Below are 12,190 nucleotides of genomic sequence, written 5' to 3' on the forward strand. Positions count from 1 at the left end.
CTGCCTATTAAAAAAAGGTAACCAAAAACTATCAATATTGGCAAACAGAAAGGCCTAAATATCTTGCAACAAAATTAGCTTTTGTTGGAATAGAGGAAGGGTTTTAAGTTTCAGGTCTTCATATTTTAGTTGGATCATTCCTAAATTGATCTCTTTTCCTACACTGATAAATGTCTTTTGCCATATCAGAGATTTTTAAAATGAACACTTGAGAAGAGGATACCTTTCATATGTAGTATGTGAATGAATAATCTCAACCTTTACAGTTCTCTATTTTCTTTCTCAGGATATTTTTTTTTCTGGCTTTAATTAATATTATCTCCTAGCTTTTAAATACGAACAGGAAAACTCTGCCTTATGAAAACAGAAAATACTACCAGCACTGAAAATAGGAATAAAATTATTTCATGGCTTATGTTTTCCATTTGTAATAAAGGATTTATATTCATAACAGTTTAGCATTCATATATATCACAAATAGCTTTCAAGACTTAAAAATGATCAAGGATATCACAACATATACCATTTCAAAGTTAAAGTCTGGTTGGTAAAACAGATTATGAATTATACTAACATAGAATATTAAAGCACGCTGTACACATTTAGCATAGAATATCATTTCATCATTTGAACATGATATACTGAATTTCAGACATAAAGGTAGACATTTAATCAATTTAACATTAGCTGATAAATCAAACTCATTTGTTTCAATTTAGTCTTTTGTCAGAAAAAAAATTTTCATTAGAAGGCAACTTCAATTAGCAAAATGAAAAAGACAAGAAAATAAAAGTCATTCTATCTACGCAAATGGATGCATTTTGTTTTACACTTGCAATGTTTTATTATATTTGTGTATCACATTTCATAAACAGGTCTGTAGTAACTGTTCAATTTCAAAATAAGTTTTTTTTTTTAAATAAAATGACACTGATTAAATAAAAATCAATAAATGCTCATGAGAGAAGCCAGGCACAAAGAGCCTGACTGAGTTAGAATCCTGGCTCCCCTAGTTAGCTGTGTTGGTCTCTGTGCTTCACTGAACACACAGAAAGTGCTCTACCACTGTCTGACCCATGATAGCTGGTACCATCCGTGTTATGGAGCAGCTATTGCATCCCTAAAACTGGAATCACCACTGTGGAGCACAGTAAAGAAATGATAAGGTAAAGTCCCTATTCTCAACATATGGTTCCATATACCACTTAAGAAATAAAATCTGTTCCAACCATTAAACTAAAAAAAAAAAAAAAGTGTTGAAATTAAAAACAATGAAGTTGTAATAAAATAGAAGGCAGAAAAAGAATATGAAAAGCCAGTAGCTAACTTGGATAAGAAAATTTTTTTTAAGATTTTATTTATTCATCTGACAGAGAGATCACAAATAGGCAGAGAAGCAGGCAGAGAGACAGGGGGAAGCAGGCTCCCCACTGAGCAGACAGCCCAATGCGGGGCTTAATCCCATAACCCTGGGATCATGACCTGAGCTGAAGGCAGAGACTTTAACCCACTGAGCCACCCAGGCGCCCAAGAAATTTTTTTTTAAATTGAAGTACAGTTGATAAAAAATGTTACATTAGTTTCAGGTGTACAACATAGTGATTTAACAACTCTAAATATTATGCTATGCTCTTAAGTGTACTTACCATCTCTTACCATACAACACTATCAAAATACCATTGACTCCATTCCCCATGCTATACCTTTCATCCCTGTGACTTATTCACTCCATAACTGGAAGCCTGAGTCTCCTATTTCCCTTTACTCATTTTGACTATCCTCCGATCCCTCTCCCTTCTAGCAAACAAGTTTGTTCTTTTTATTTATGGGTTTGGTTCTGGTTGTTTGTTTTTAGATTTCACATACAGTATTTGTCTTTCTGTGTCTGACTTATTTTACTCCTTTAGGTCCATCTCACACCAGTCACCTGTCACCTCACACTAGTCAGAAGAACTAGTAACAAAAGGACAAGAAATAACAAGTATTGGTGAGAATTTGACGAAAAGGAAACCCTTGAACACTGTTAGTGGGAATGTAAATTGGTGCAATCACTGTGAAAACAGTATGGAAGTTTCTCAAAAAAATTAAAAATAGTGATAACATACAATCTAGTAATTCCACTACTGGGTATTTACCCAAGGAAAACAAAAACATTAATTCAAAAAGATATATGCATCCCTATGCTTATTTTAACATTATATACAGTAGTCAAGATATGGAAGCAAGCTAAATGTCCATCTACAGGTGAATGATAAAGAAGATGTGGTGTGTACACAGACACAGACAGACACACAGACACAGACAAACACACATGAATATTACTGCGCTATTAAAAGAATGAAACTTTGCCATTTGTAATAAAATCTTGTAAATCTTTCAATAAGCATCTTTTAAGCCTAACTGTGACAATTGAAACTACTAAGCCCTGGGTATTTAACTGTTGGAAATGAAATTGAAGAAGCAGCATGGCAAGGTAGAAAGGGCTTGGATGGTGGCATCTGACTTAGACAAGCTGTTTTCATATTTTAGCTACACTTCCATTGTCTGTAATACTGCTTTAAAAGCTTATTGTAAACACTACCAACTACAAAGGCACAGGAGCTCAACAGCAGCAAGGAGAAGGAGCTGTAGAGGTAGTAACAATGACTCATTTCATTGCCAGGATTTTGTTTCTTTTTAACAACATCTTCATTGCAATATTTGAATTATCAGTTATTTTTACTCTTGAAAAATGTTATTAATAATTATTCAGTTGTTTTTCCATCTTCAGAATCAATGCTCGCTTTTATGACTCTACAAAACTTGTTGCTTATGGAAGTCTCTGGTACAGTTTTATCCAAAAACAATTCCAACAACCCCTGTATTCTTCCTGATACTTTTATCATTCATTATTGTAACTTTTTAACTCTGCCATACATTGACATGATCCAGTATGTCACTGTTTATCAGGGAAAAAGGAAAACTGGATACACATACTGTCCTTTCTTCAGCTGGGGTAGGACTGTGAGACCAAAGCCTATGAGCCATCACTCAGGGAAAGCAGCAGCTCTCCCTCTTCTGATCTTGTTAGGTATGCCTCTGGCAGAAAAGGCACAAAGTGCTTTTTCTTTAACTCAATTATTTACAAAATATTGAGATATGCAAAATTATATAGTACTGTTAACCCTCTGGCCTGACCCATCTCCTATACCTCAGATACTTCTCCAGTAAGAGTGATAAAGTCTGAATTTGAAGACAGAGGAAAATCACTGAGGTCCTAATTCTAGTACCTTGAACAAGACTGATTCCTTTTCTGATTCTCCAAATTTTAAAAATCAGCTGAATGGGGAAAATAAAATCTTACCCCAGTGGGATCGTTGGCAGGATAAAATGTGATAATGTATGTAAAAATAAGTTAAACTGTAAAATGTTTTTATTTAAAGATAGACTTAGGGAGAGGCACCTAGGTGGCTCAGTTGGTTAAGCGTCTGCCTTTGGCTCAGGTTGTGGTCCCAGTGTCCTGGGATAAAGCCCCACATTGGGCTCCCTGCTCAGTGGAGAGTCTGCTTCTCCCTCTGCTGCTCCCCTTGCTTGTGCTCTCTCTTACTCACTCTCTCTCTCGATCTTAAAAAAAAAAGAAAGGACCAAGATTTGCAGAAAGGGAGATGGGGGGAGGGATGGGGTATCTAGGTGATGGGCATTAAGGAGGGCACATGACATGATAAGCACTGGGTGTTATATGCAACAAATGAATCACTGAACACCACATCAAAAACTAAAGATGAACTTAAATTAAAAAAAAAAAAGAAAAATGGACCAAAATGAGTATCGTAATAAATTTATCAAGTTTTCAATATGAACTAAAGCAAACTTGATGTTTGGTATTTTATTTTTAATGTTATGAGCTTAAAAATGACAAAAATGGGCCAGCCTTACATGTTTCCATTCACACAGTTATGACTTAAATAGTATGTCACCAGGTTCTCTCACATGCACTCTTAAGGCAGTGTACACTACATACAAGGTGTCACTTCCATTTCTAAAGGAATCCATTTACTAAAACATTTATTTGTTCAAATATATGTTGAGAATTCATTATGTAAAGGGACTTCCTATTGTGGGGACTCCACTGGTGACTAAGGCATGGTGCCTGCCATCAAGAGGCACAGTGTAGTAAAGCAGTCTCCAAACTTTTTTGGGATTATGCAAGTTACAGGCCAAAAATTTTTTAGCCCTCTTGATATAAGATTATAATGTATAATATATAACCTCTGATTTATATAACTATGTCCCACTATGTAAATATATTATATTGTAATATATAAATATATTAAAATGTATTAAATTAAAATATATTTATATATTACATAAATATATAAGTAAAATGTATAACACAATAAATATAAATATAAAATTAAATATAAACTTAAATTATTAAATATAAATGTATAAATTAATTACTTAATTTAAAAATATTTGCTATTTAATTTAAATACAAATTATTAAATATAATTTTGAATAAATTTATATATGTTAAATATAAATAAAATAAATAATATGAATATTATAAATAATAATGCAAATAAATATATACATATTTATAACATACTTATATAATATATATTGTGATATAAAATATATAAATTTATAAAACAATATTTAGACATATATGTACATTATATAGTCCATGCATTATAAATATGGAAAACAAATTAGAAAAGAAGATAAAAAGGAACTAAAAACTATTTTATTAGTTTAAACAAGCTAGGTTATGCTAAAGTTAAGAAACAACCCCAAAATATCAGCTTAATACAAAAGCAAATGTACATGCTCAGGAGACATGTCCCATGGGGGTCACAGGGGCTGATCCCTGTAGTCATTCATGGACCTCAGCTTATGGAGGCTTCACCTTAAGGTAAGTTTTTAAGTTTTACATTTAGCAAATAAAAGTGTTTTTAAACTGAAATCACAGTGATTTAAAGGTCTGAATCTAAATTCACTTTATTTAGATACTTGGATTTAGTGACTTTCACAGCTGAAAAGTCCTACACAAAGTATTACACAAAGATAAGCACCTGAAAAAGATACACAATTGGCTGCACTTACTAAATCATCATATTCTGTTCTCAAGATTTTTAAGTTTGAAGTTTTCCCCTCTATTAAAAATTAAGTCTAACTTACAGATGGCTGTCATAGTGGAGCCCTCTGGCTGAGAGTGAGGATCTACGGAAGGTTTACTGAGCCCATTAATAACCCCTGTTGAGACTCATGTTGTCATGTCCTGCTACTTGCACTCCTGCCCCACCCCATCTCTATTCTTTTTTTTTTTTTTTTTTAAGATTTTATTTATTTATTTGATAGATATCACAAGTAGTCAGAGAGGAAGGCAGAGTGAGAGAAAGGGAAGCAGACTCCCTGCTGAGCTGAGAGCCCAATGTGGGGCTTGATTCCAGGACCCTGGAATCATGACCTGAGCTGAAGGCAGAGGCTTTAACCCACTCAGCCACCCAGGCATCCCCCACCCCATCTCTATTATTAAGAAATGTGGCTGATGATACCTGGTCCAAAGATTTACAATGCAAATTTGGTCATTATGGTCCTAAAGTTGATATCTATGTTCCATTCAATTTCTACACCTATCATCCAAGAGGATTTCCTTATGTTCAACTTGAAGATCTCTGTGACACCAAAGATGCTTTACATAATTTAGATAGCAAATGGATTCGTGGATACCAAAATGAAACAGTTTGCACAAGGGGATCAGAAGACTCCAAATCATGCGAAAACCAAGGGAGGGTGGAATGTGTACAGTTTTTTACACTATGATGACGGCAGATACAAATGTTCTAAAAGTTGAAGCTATGAAAGGAGATCAACAAGCTGGCATTATGATTACAACCAGAGGAGATTTTAGGGGCCCTGGGTGGCACAGTCAGTTGAGCATCCACTCTTGGTTTCAACTCAGGTTATAATCTCAGAGATGTGAGATCAAGCCCACTTGGTTGGTGCTCAGCACAGAGTCTGCTTGAGATTCTCTCTCCCTGTCCTCCTGCCCCTGCCACTCATGCTCTCTCTCACTAAAATACATACATACATTCATGTATATAAAGAAGACTTTATAGACTTAGACCAGCTGGAAGACCATAGCATAGCAGAAGCCATTCTGACAATGATAAGATTCGAACACTGAAACATATCTTTTTCAAGATCTAAATCCAATTCAAGACCATAGTCCAAGTCCCAGTTCAAGAAAGAAATGAAGTCTGCATCTCACACCAAACTAGAGGCACTTGTAAAACAGAGTCCAAGACATATGTTTCGCTTAAGGTATAAAAAGAAGTCAAGGGAAAAAAGAGCCACTTAGATCCAAATCTAGTCAAGATCACAAACTAGGTCTAGGTCAAGATGTAGATCAAGGTCTTAGATTAATCTTTAAGTTTAGTGGATAGTATAAACCTCGATATTTTTAGGCATGTATCATTATTTTACTCAGTTTGGTTTACTTAAATTATCATGAATACAATATTGCAATGATGCTTGTCAGTTTTCCCTGTACCAGGCAAATGGTTGTAATTAAAATGATACGCTGTTGAGAAGCCACTCTGAAGAGTCCAGTTTATTTAATGTTATGGGTAGCTACCAATTTGTGGTCTCTGTGTATTTTTGTAAAGATTCTCATTTTTTATGCCTGAAGTATTGGTGAAAAGATGTTGGTTGACCATAATTTGTAACAGTTTTATTAAAAGTAAAATTTATACCCATATTTTATATTTATATTTATATATAACAGTTAACACAGAAATGTAGCTTGCTAATAAGATAGAATGAAAAAAAAGTAAAGGTGTAGCTACAGTATAACAACTGACTGATCAGAACATTTAAGTTTGGGGTGGACTTTTCTGTCTTGTTAAAATTTCTAGGTCCCTGACGATAGTAAATTTATGATGAAGCATGGAACAGTTTTTTGTTAACTGTCTTGTGAAATGGTGTCAACTGGGTTAAGCAGGATTTTGGAGAAGACTGAATTTTTGACAGAAACATGGAACTTTCACTGTTTTTTTCTGGTTTCTATGAAGATTTGGAACATATAATCATTGGAAGAACTCACCTTAAAATCTGACTAGGTCAATGATAGCAGAAAAAATTTTAAGGGGAAAAAAATACTCTTCTACACTTACTCCAAACGTTAAGGACTATTGTTGGGTCATATTGCTTAGTAAGTAAATTGTTTCAAAGTTGATTTAAGTTTATACATAGTGTAAAAGAAGTGAATTTTGATGTTTATAGCACTCAGTCTGTACATTTGTATCAATTTACCTACCACTCTACGAAGGAAGCTTGTTCTTCACACCTGTTTATTTCATGTGAGGTAAGCTGAAAGATTAAAACTCCCATTCCAGGTGATTCTACGGTGCCATGAAATTTAAAATATTTTGGAAAAAGAATTAATTTTAAGTAAGAGTCATATCTCTGAGTTTAATTATCAATGTAGTACCTGGCAGTCCCTGACTAAAAAAGACAAAAAACAGAAAACAATAATACTTCAACCATTTATAATTTCTAGCATTTCTCTGAGAGATCATTTGGGGAGGCAATAAACGTAACATGTCCAATCTCACTTAAGAATAAAAGCTAGCATCTTTAAAAATTTTTAAATTTTAAAAACTTACTGAAGATATAAGTAAGAAATATTGTGGGGAAACAATTCCTTGTAGAGAACTGCTTTCATTTCAATTTTGGTTTTAGTAATATAGGTCTTGCCTATGAAGAACAAAAGATAGTTCCGAAATAATGTTTGTGGAATGTGTTTAAAGGATTGACTCTGGAACCTTCGTATATTTGAAAGTATTTCTAACTTTCACTTTTTTACTGTTTGCAGTTAATGTTCATGTTCTGCTATGCAATCATTTGTTTGCATATTTTAAAAATTTTTTAGATTTTCTTAGATGTAGTTTAAACAACAAAAAGTCCATTTAAAATTGTAGCAATAGTTTGCAATTCTATCAAAGAGGAAAATTGTGGGGTAAAACTTTGTATTTTCTAGCTTATGTTCTTTTAAACAAATACTGTGTAGAACCTTTAAAACATCAATGTTAGGATCAAAACAAGACCCAGCTTATTTTCTGCTGATTGTAAATTAAGCAAACATTCTATAGTAAAAACAAAATGAAGAGAAAATTAAGTATAATTTCTAGTAAATACATAAATTCTAAGTGCATAATCTGATTATTTTTTACATTTGTATATACACATAACCACCACCCAGCTCAAGAGAGAGGACATTTATTTATTTATTAAAAAAAGATTGTATTTATTTATTTGATAGAGATCACAAGTAGGCAGAAAGGCACACAGAGAGAGAGAGAGGAAGGTAAGCAGGCTCCCCGCTGAGCAGAGAGCCCGATGTGGGGCTCAATCCCAGAACCCTGGGATCATGACCTGAGCTGAAGGCAGAGGCTTTTAACCCACTGAGCCACTCAGTTGCCCCGAGAGAGGACATTTATATCCAGCATCACAGCAGGCTCTCTTGGTAGTCCTTACCAGGCAATATCCCTGTCTAAAAGATAATCGTTATTCCAATCTCTCTCTCTCTATTGATCCATCTGTTGGTTTTCATATAAATGAAATAAATAAAAATGGACTCATATAGAAGCAGACAGTATTCTTGTGCATCTGGCTTCCTTCTCTCAGTAGTACATATAGAATTAATGTTGTTGCATATAGGAGAGTCTGGTCATTCTCAGTACTATACAAATCTCACCATATGACCACATAATGATTTATGTATCCACTCTAACTGCTGATAGACATCTGAAATGTTTCCAATTTTTAGCTATTTTATTTTTAAAAATTTTTCAAAAGATTTTATTTATTTGTCAGACAGACAAAGAGAAAGCACAACCAGGGGCAGCAGGATGTAGAGGAAGAAGCAGGCTTCCTGCTGAGCAAGGAGACGGATGCAGGACTTGATCCCAGGATCGTGGGATCGTGGCCTGAGTGAAGGCAGATGCTTAACTGACTGAGCCACCCAGGCGTCCTAATTTTTACCTATTTTATAGAGCTGCTATGAATATTGTTTTTGTCTTTGGTAGGCATAAACACTCATTTCTCTTAGGTAACAGAACTGGTCATTGCAGAAATGCAAATTTATCTTTAGTGGGGACTGCCAGTTTTCAATGGTGAAAGACTGAGTGCCCCCCCCAAAGCACCTTACTGTCAACATTAATTTAAGTATAGTCTTACAGGATATGGGCACATATGCCCAAAAGTAGCACTTGCTCTAGTTAAAAAAAAAGAGGGGGGATTTGTTATACATTTTCCTTAGCAGAGAAAAAGCCACAGCACAAAATCAAAAAAAGAGAAAAAAGTCCAAGAATATACACCAATTTTTCTTTTCATTACTATAACCTAACTTGTACTATAGAGAACAAGAATATTAATCTTATTCATAGCCACCATATTTAAACTCCCTGAAGGCGGCTTTTTGTGATTTCATAAAACCCATTATTAAGCTCATTCAATACAAAAACTTGCTAAAAGTGATATACATTCTACATATAATTCTTAAAGTTCTTGTTACCATAATCATAGACTGTCACACCATTTGCAATCAGAAATGACAGCAGTTTCAAAAATAAAAAACGGGTTTTCAAATATATCATATTTATGAATTTACTTTGGTTGTCACTCAAACATTTTTATAGTAGTGGACATTACCACAAAATTGAAGTAAACTGATACAAAAGAAAATCCGTATCTCAAGTAAGTATCTCATACAATATAAGGGCTTAATTAACACCACGTTTAACTTACTTTTAGAGACACAAACTGCTTTGTGGATGTCTACTGTTCTAATCACTTAAAACTTAGTCCCAGACTGAGTTTTGGATTCAAACTGTATTACTGTTGGAATGTTTATACAATATTGAGTTTACAACATTAATTACCTTGCTGATAAATGATAAACTGAGGCCGAAAGAGAAAAGTCCTGGCCAGTTATGTGGATCACACGGTACTCAGTAACCCTTCACTTGGGCTGGGTTTCCTCAGCTCTGGAGCAGAGGATGTGTCAGGTCTCTGAGTCCCTCTCAGGTCTGTCAGTTTCCCTTCTAATGGAGACTCCCAGGAAATGTTCAAGATGTTGTTGTTTTAAAAACCCATACTCAAAAGTTTCCACTGTGATGTTCAATAGTTATTAAAATGGCTTATAATTAAGCTGTACTAAAGTGTTTTGGGGGGGGGTGGCTTTTGCTGCTTAGTAAGACAAGATGGTTAAGGAAGTTGCATATAATTAATCCAGTAAGTATTTACTAAACTGTTTATCTCTGAGGTTCTCTCCTAGTTGTGGCGGAGAGACACACACAGAGATGGCATTTCTGACCTTGGCTGATGACATATTAGAGGAAATGAAAAAGAAAGAATTGTTCAATGATTTAGCTTTCTCACAACATTCTATAGGTGTGCATCTTCTATTGGAATGAGTAAATTCATTTGCCTATTCCATTCACTTAGCACAGTTTTTAAGTACACTGTCTGTGGTGCTTTCTCAAGTGGCTTCAGACTTGGTGGAAATGAAGATGCACATGGCCTTCAGGCAGGCTTAGGTGGGAAGCTCAGGTTGGGTTAGGACAGCTCCACCAGAGCAGAAGCCCAGAGCAGGAGACAGGGGGATGCAGGTGTAGCTGAGTAAGGACTAGCAAAGCCAAGCGAGGACAAAGAGATATATCTTTAAAGGTATTGTGATGGGGAAGTTACAAGAGCCAATGACCATTTGTGCATATTTAAAACCTTAAGGAGGACAATAAGCAACAAAGGCCTAAGTTCTAAACTAACAGTTCTCAAAATTTTCCCTTTCAATCCTAGCCACAGTAGAAGCATATGAATGCTACTGCTTTTAATGAAACTATAAACATACTGGTTTTTGGTTTTTAGAGACCATCAAGCCAGAAACAAATTTATAGTGTTGTAATGGTAAGGCATAAAGAAGAGAAAATTTGAAATACATATTTTTCACTTCTTCCTATAAGTCAGCAACTAGGAACCCTAACTTACTCCCATACCACCCCACGTGCAGAAACACAAAGAGAAGCAAAGAAATGAAACAAACAAACAAAAAACCCAGGAAGGCAGGTTGGGGAATGTGGGCACTGGAAGTGAATAGAAAAATAGAAAAAAAATTCTCTTAACATCTTCCTAACCTTTCTGTGTTAAGTCTTCTGACCTCCTATTTATCCCTGTTTTTTTTTGTAATCTCTCTTACTCTTTCTAAAGTCATCCAAATGTCTGTTGGATATAAGGCAATTCCAGAGAGCTATCCTGACCCATCTAAGCACCAAAAGTAGTTTCAGAGCTGAAGTATTGGCAATTAGAATCTAAGTGTGTTGGGAGAGGGGCACATTATATAATCCTGCAGGAGAGGTAACAACATGCAATAATAATTTTAATTAAATAATGATTTTCAATAAAAAAAGGAGACCATGTACGTACACACACACACACACATACACACACACACACACACAGTATTTAGGTATCTCCAGTATAAAACAGCTTCCAGGGTTTGTTTTTGTTGTTGTTGTTGTTTTTAACGATTTTATTTATTTATTTGACAGGCAGAGATCACAAGTAGGCAGAAACGCAGGAAGAGAGAGAGGAAGCAGGCTCCCCACCGAGCAGTGAGCCCGATGTGGGGCTTGATCCCAGGACCCTGAGATCATGACCTGAGCCAAAGGCAGAGGCTTTAACCCACTGAGCCACACAGGCGCCCCGAGGGTTTGTTTGTTTGTTTTAAGACAACTTATCTGTCTTTAGTTTTACTTTAATGCCTTTAATGCCTTAGTTTTATTTTAATGCCTTTGATTCTGTTAACCAGTGGCCAAAATATTAAAGCGTTTTTGATGGTGACTTAAAATTTGTTAAGAAGTCCAAATATAACATTTGGAAATCATCTGAACCTCAGCTTTCTACTGTGATACATGTTATATATAACTGGGAAAGCATAACATTTGTCACTATTTTCCAGGTTAAAGTAATAATTTGGAACTATCTACTCATTCTACTAGTCCATCGCCCTCCAACCATCCATATTCTAAGACAATTCTAAAGTGTTTCATAAAATTCACATATAACGCAGAGAGCAGAGGTACTAAAATTAATCAGTTTGTTATAACAGGCTACCTTTACTAATGCTAGAATAAAAAATTTCTGAATA

The 12,190-nt window shown here is 34.9% G+C and overlaps 1 protein-coding gene and 1 pseudogene across 2 annotated transcripts in view; one reads left to right on the top strand and one right to left on the bottom strand.

Annotated features, from left to right (window-relative positions):
* Nucleotides 1–12,190, bottom strand: part of EXOC2 (exocyst complex component 2) — a 295,982-nt gene that overhangs the window by 37,624 nt on the left and 246,168 nt on the right. The window lies entirely within an intron of this gene.
* Nucleotides 4,862–6,403, top strand: LOC122889804 (annotated as a pseudogene).

Source organism: Neovison vison, chromosome 1, assembly GCF_020171115.1.
Source record: "Neovison vison isolate M4711 chromosome 1, ASM_NN_V1, whole genome shotgun sequence".
NCBI classification, from domain to species: Eukaryota; Metazoa; Chordata; class Mammalia; order Carnivora; family Mustelidae; genus Neogale; species Neogale vison.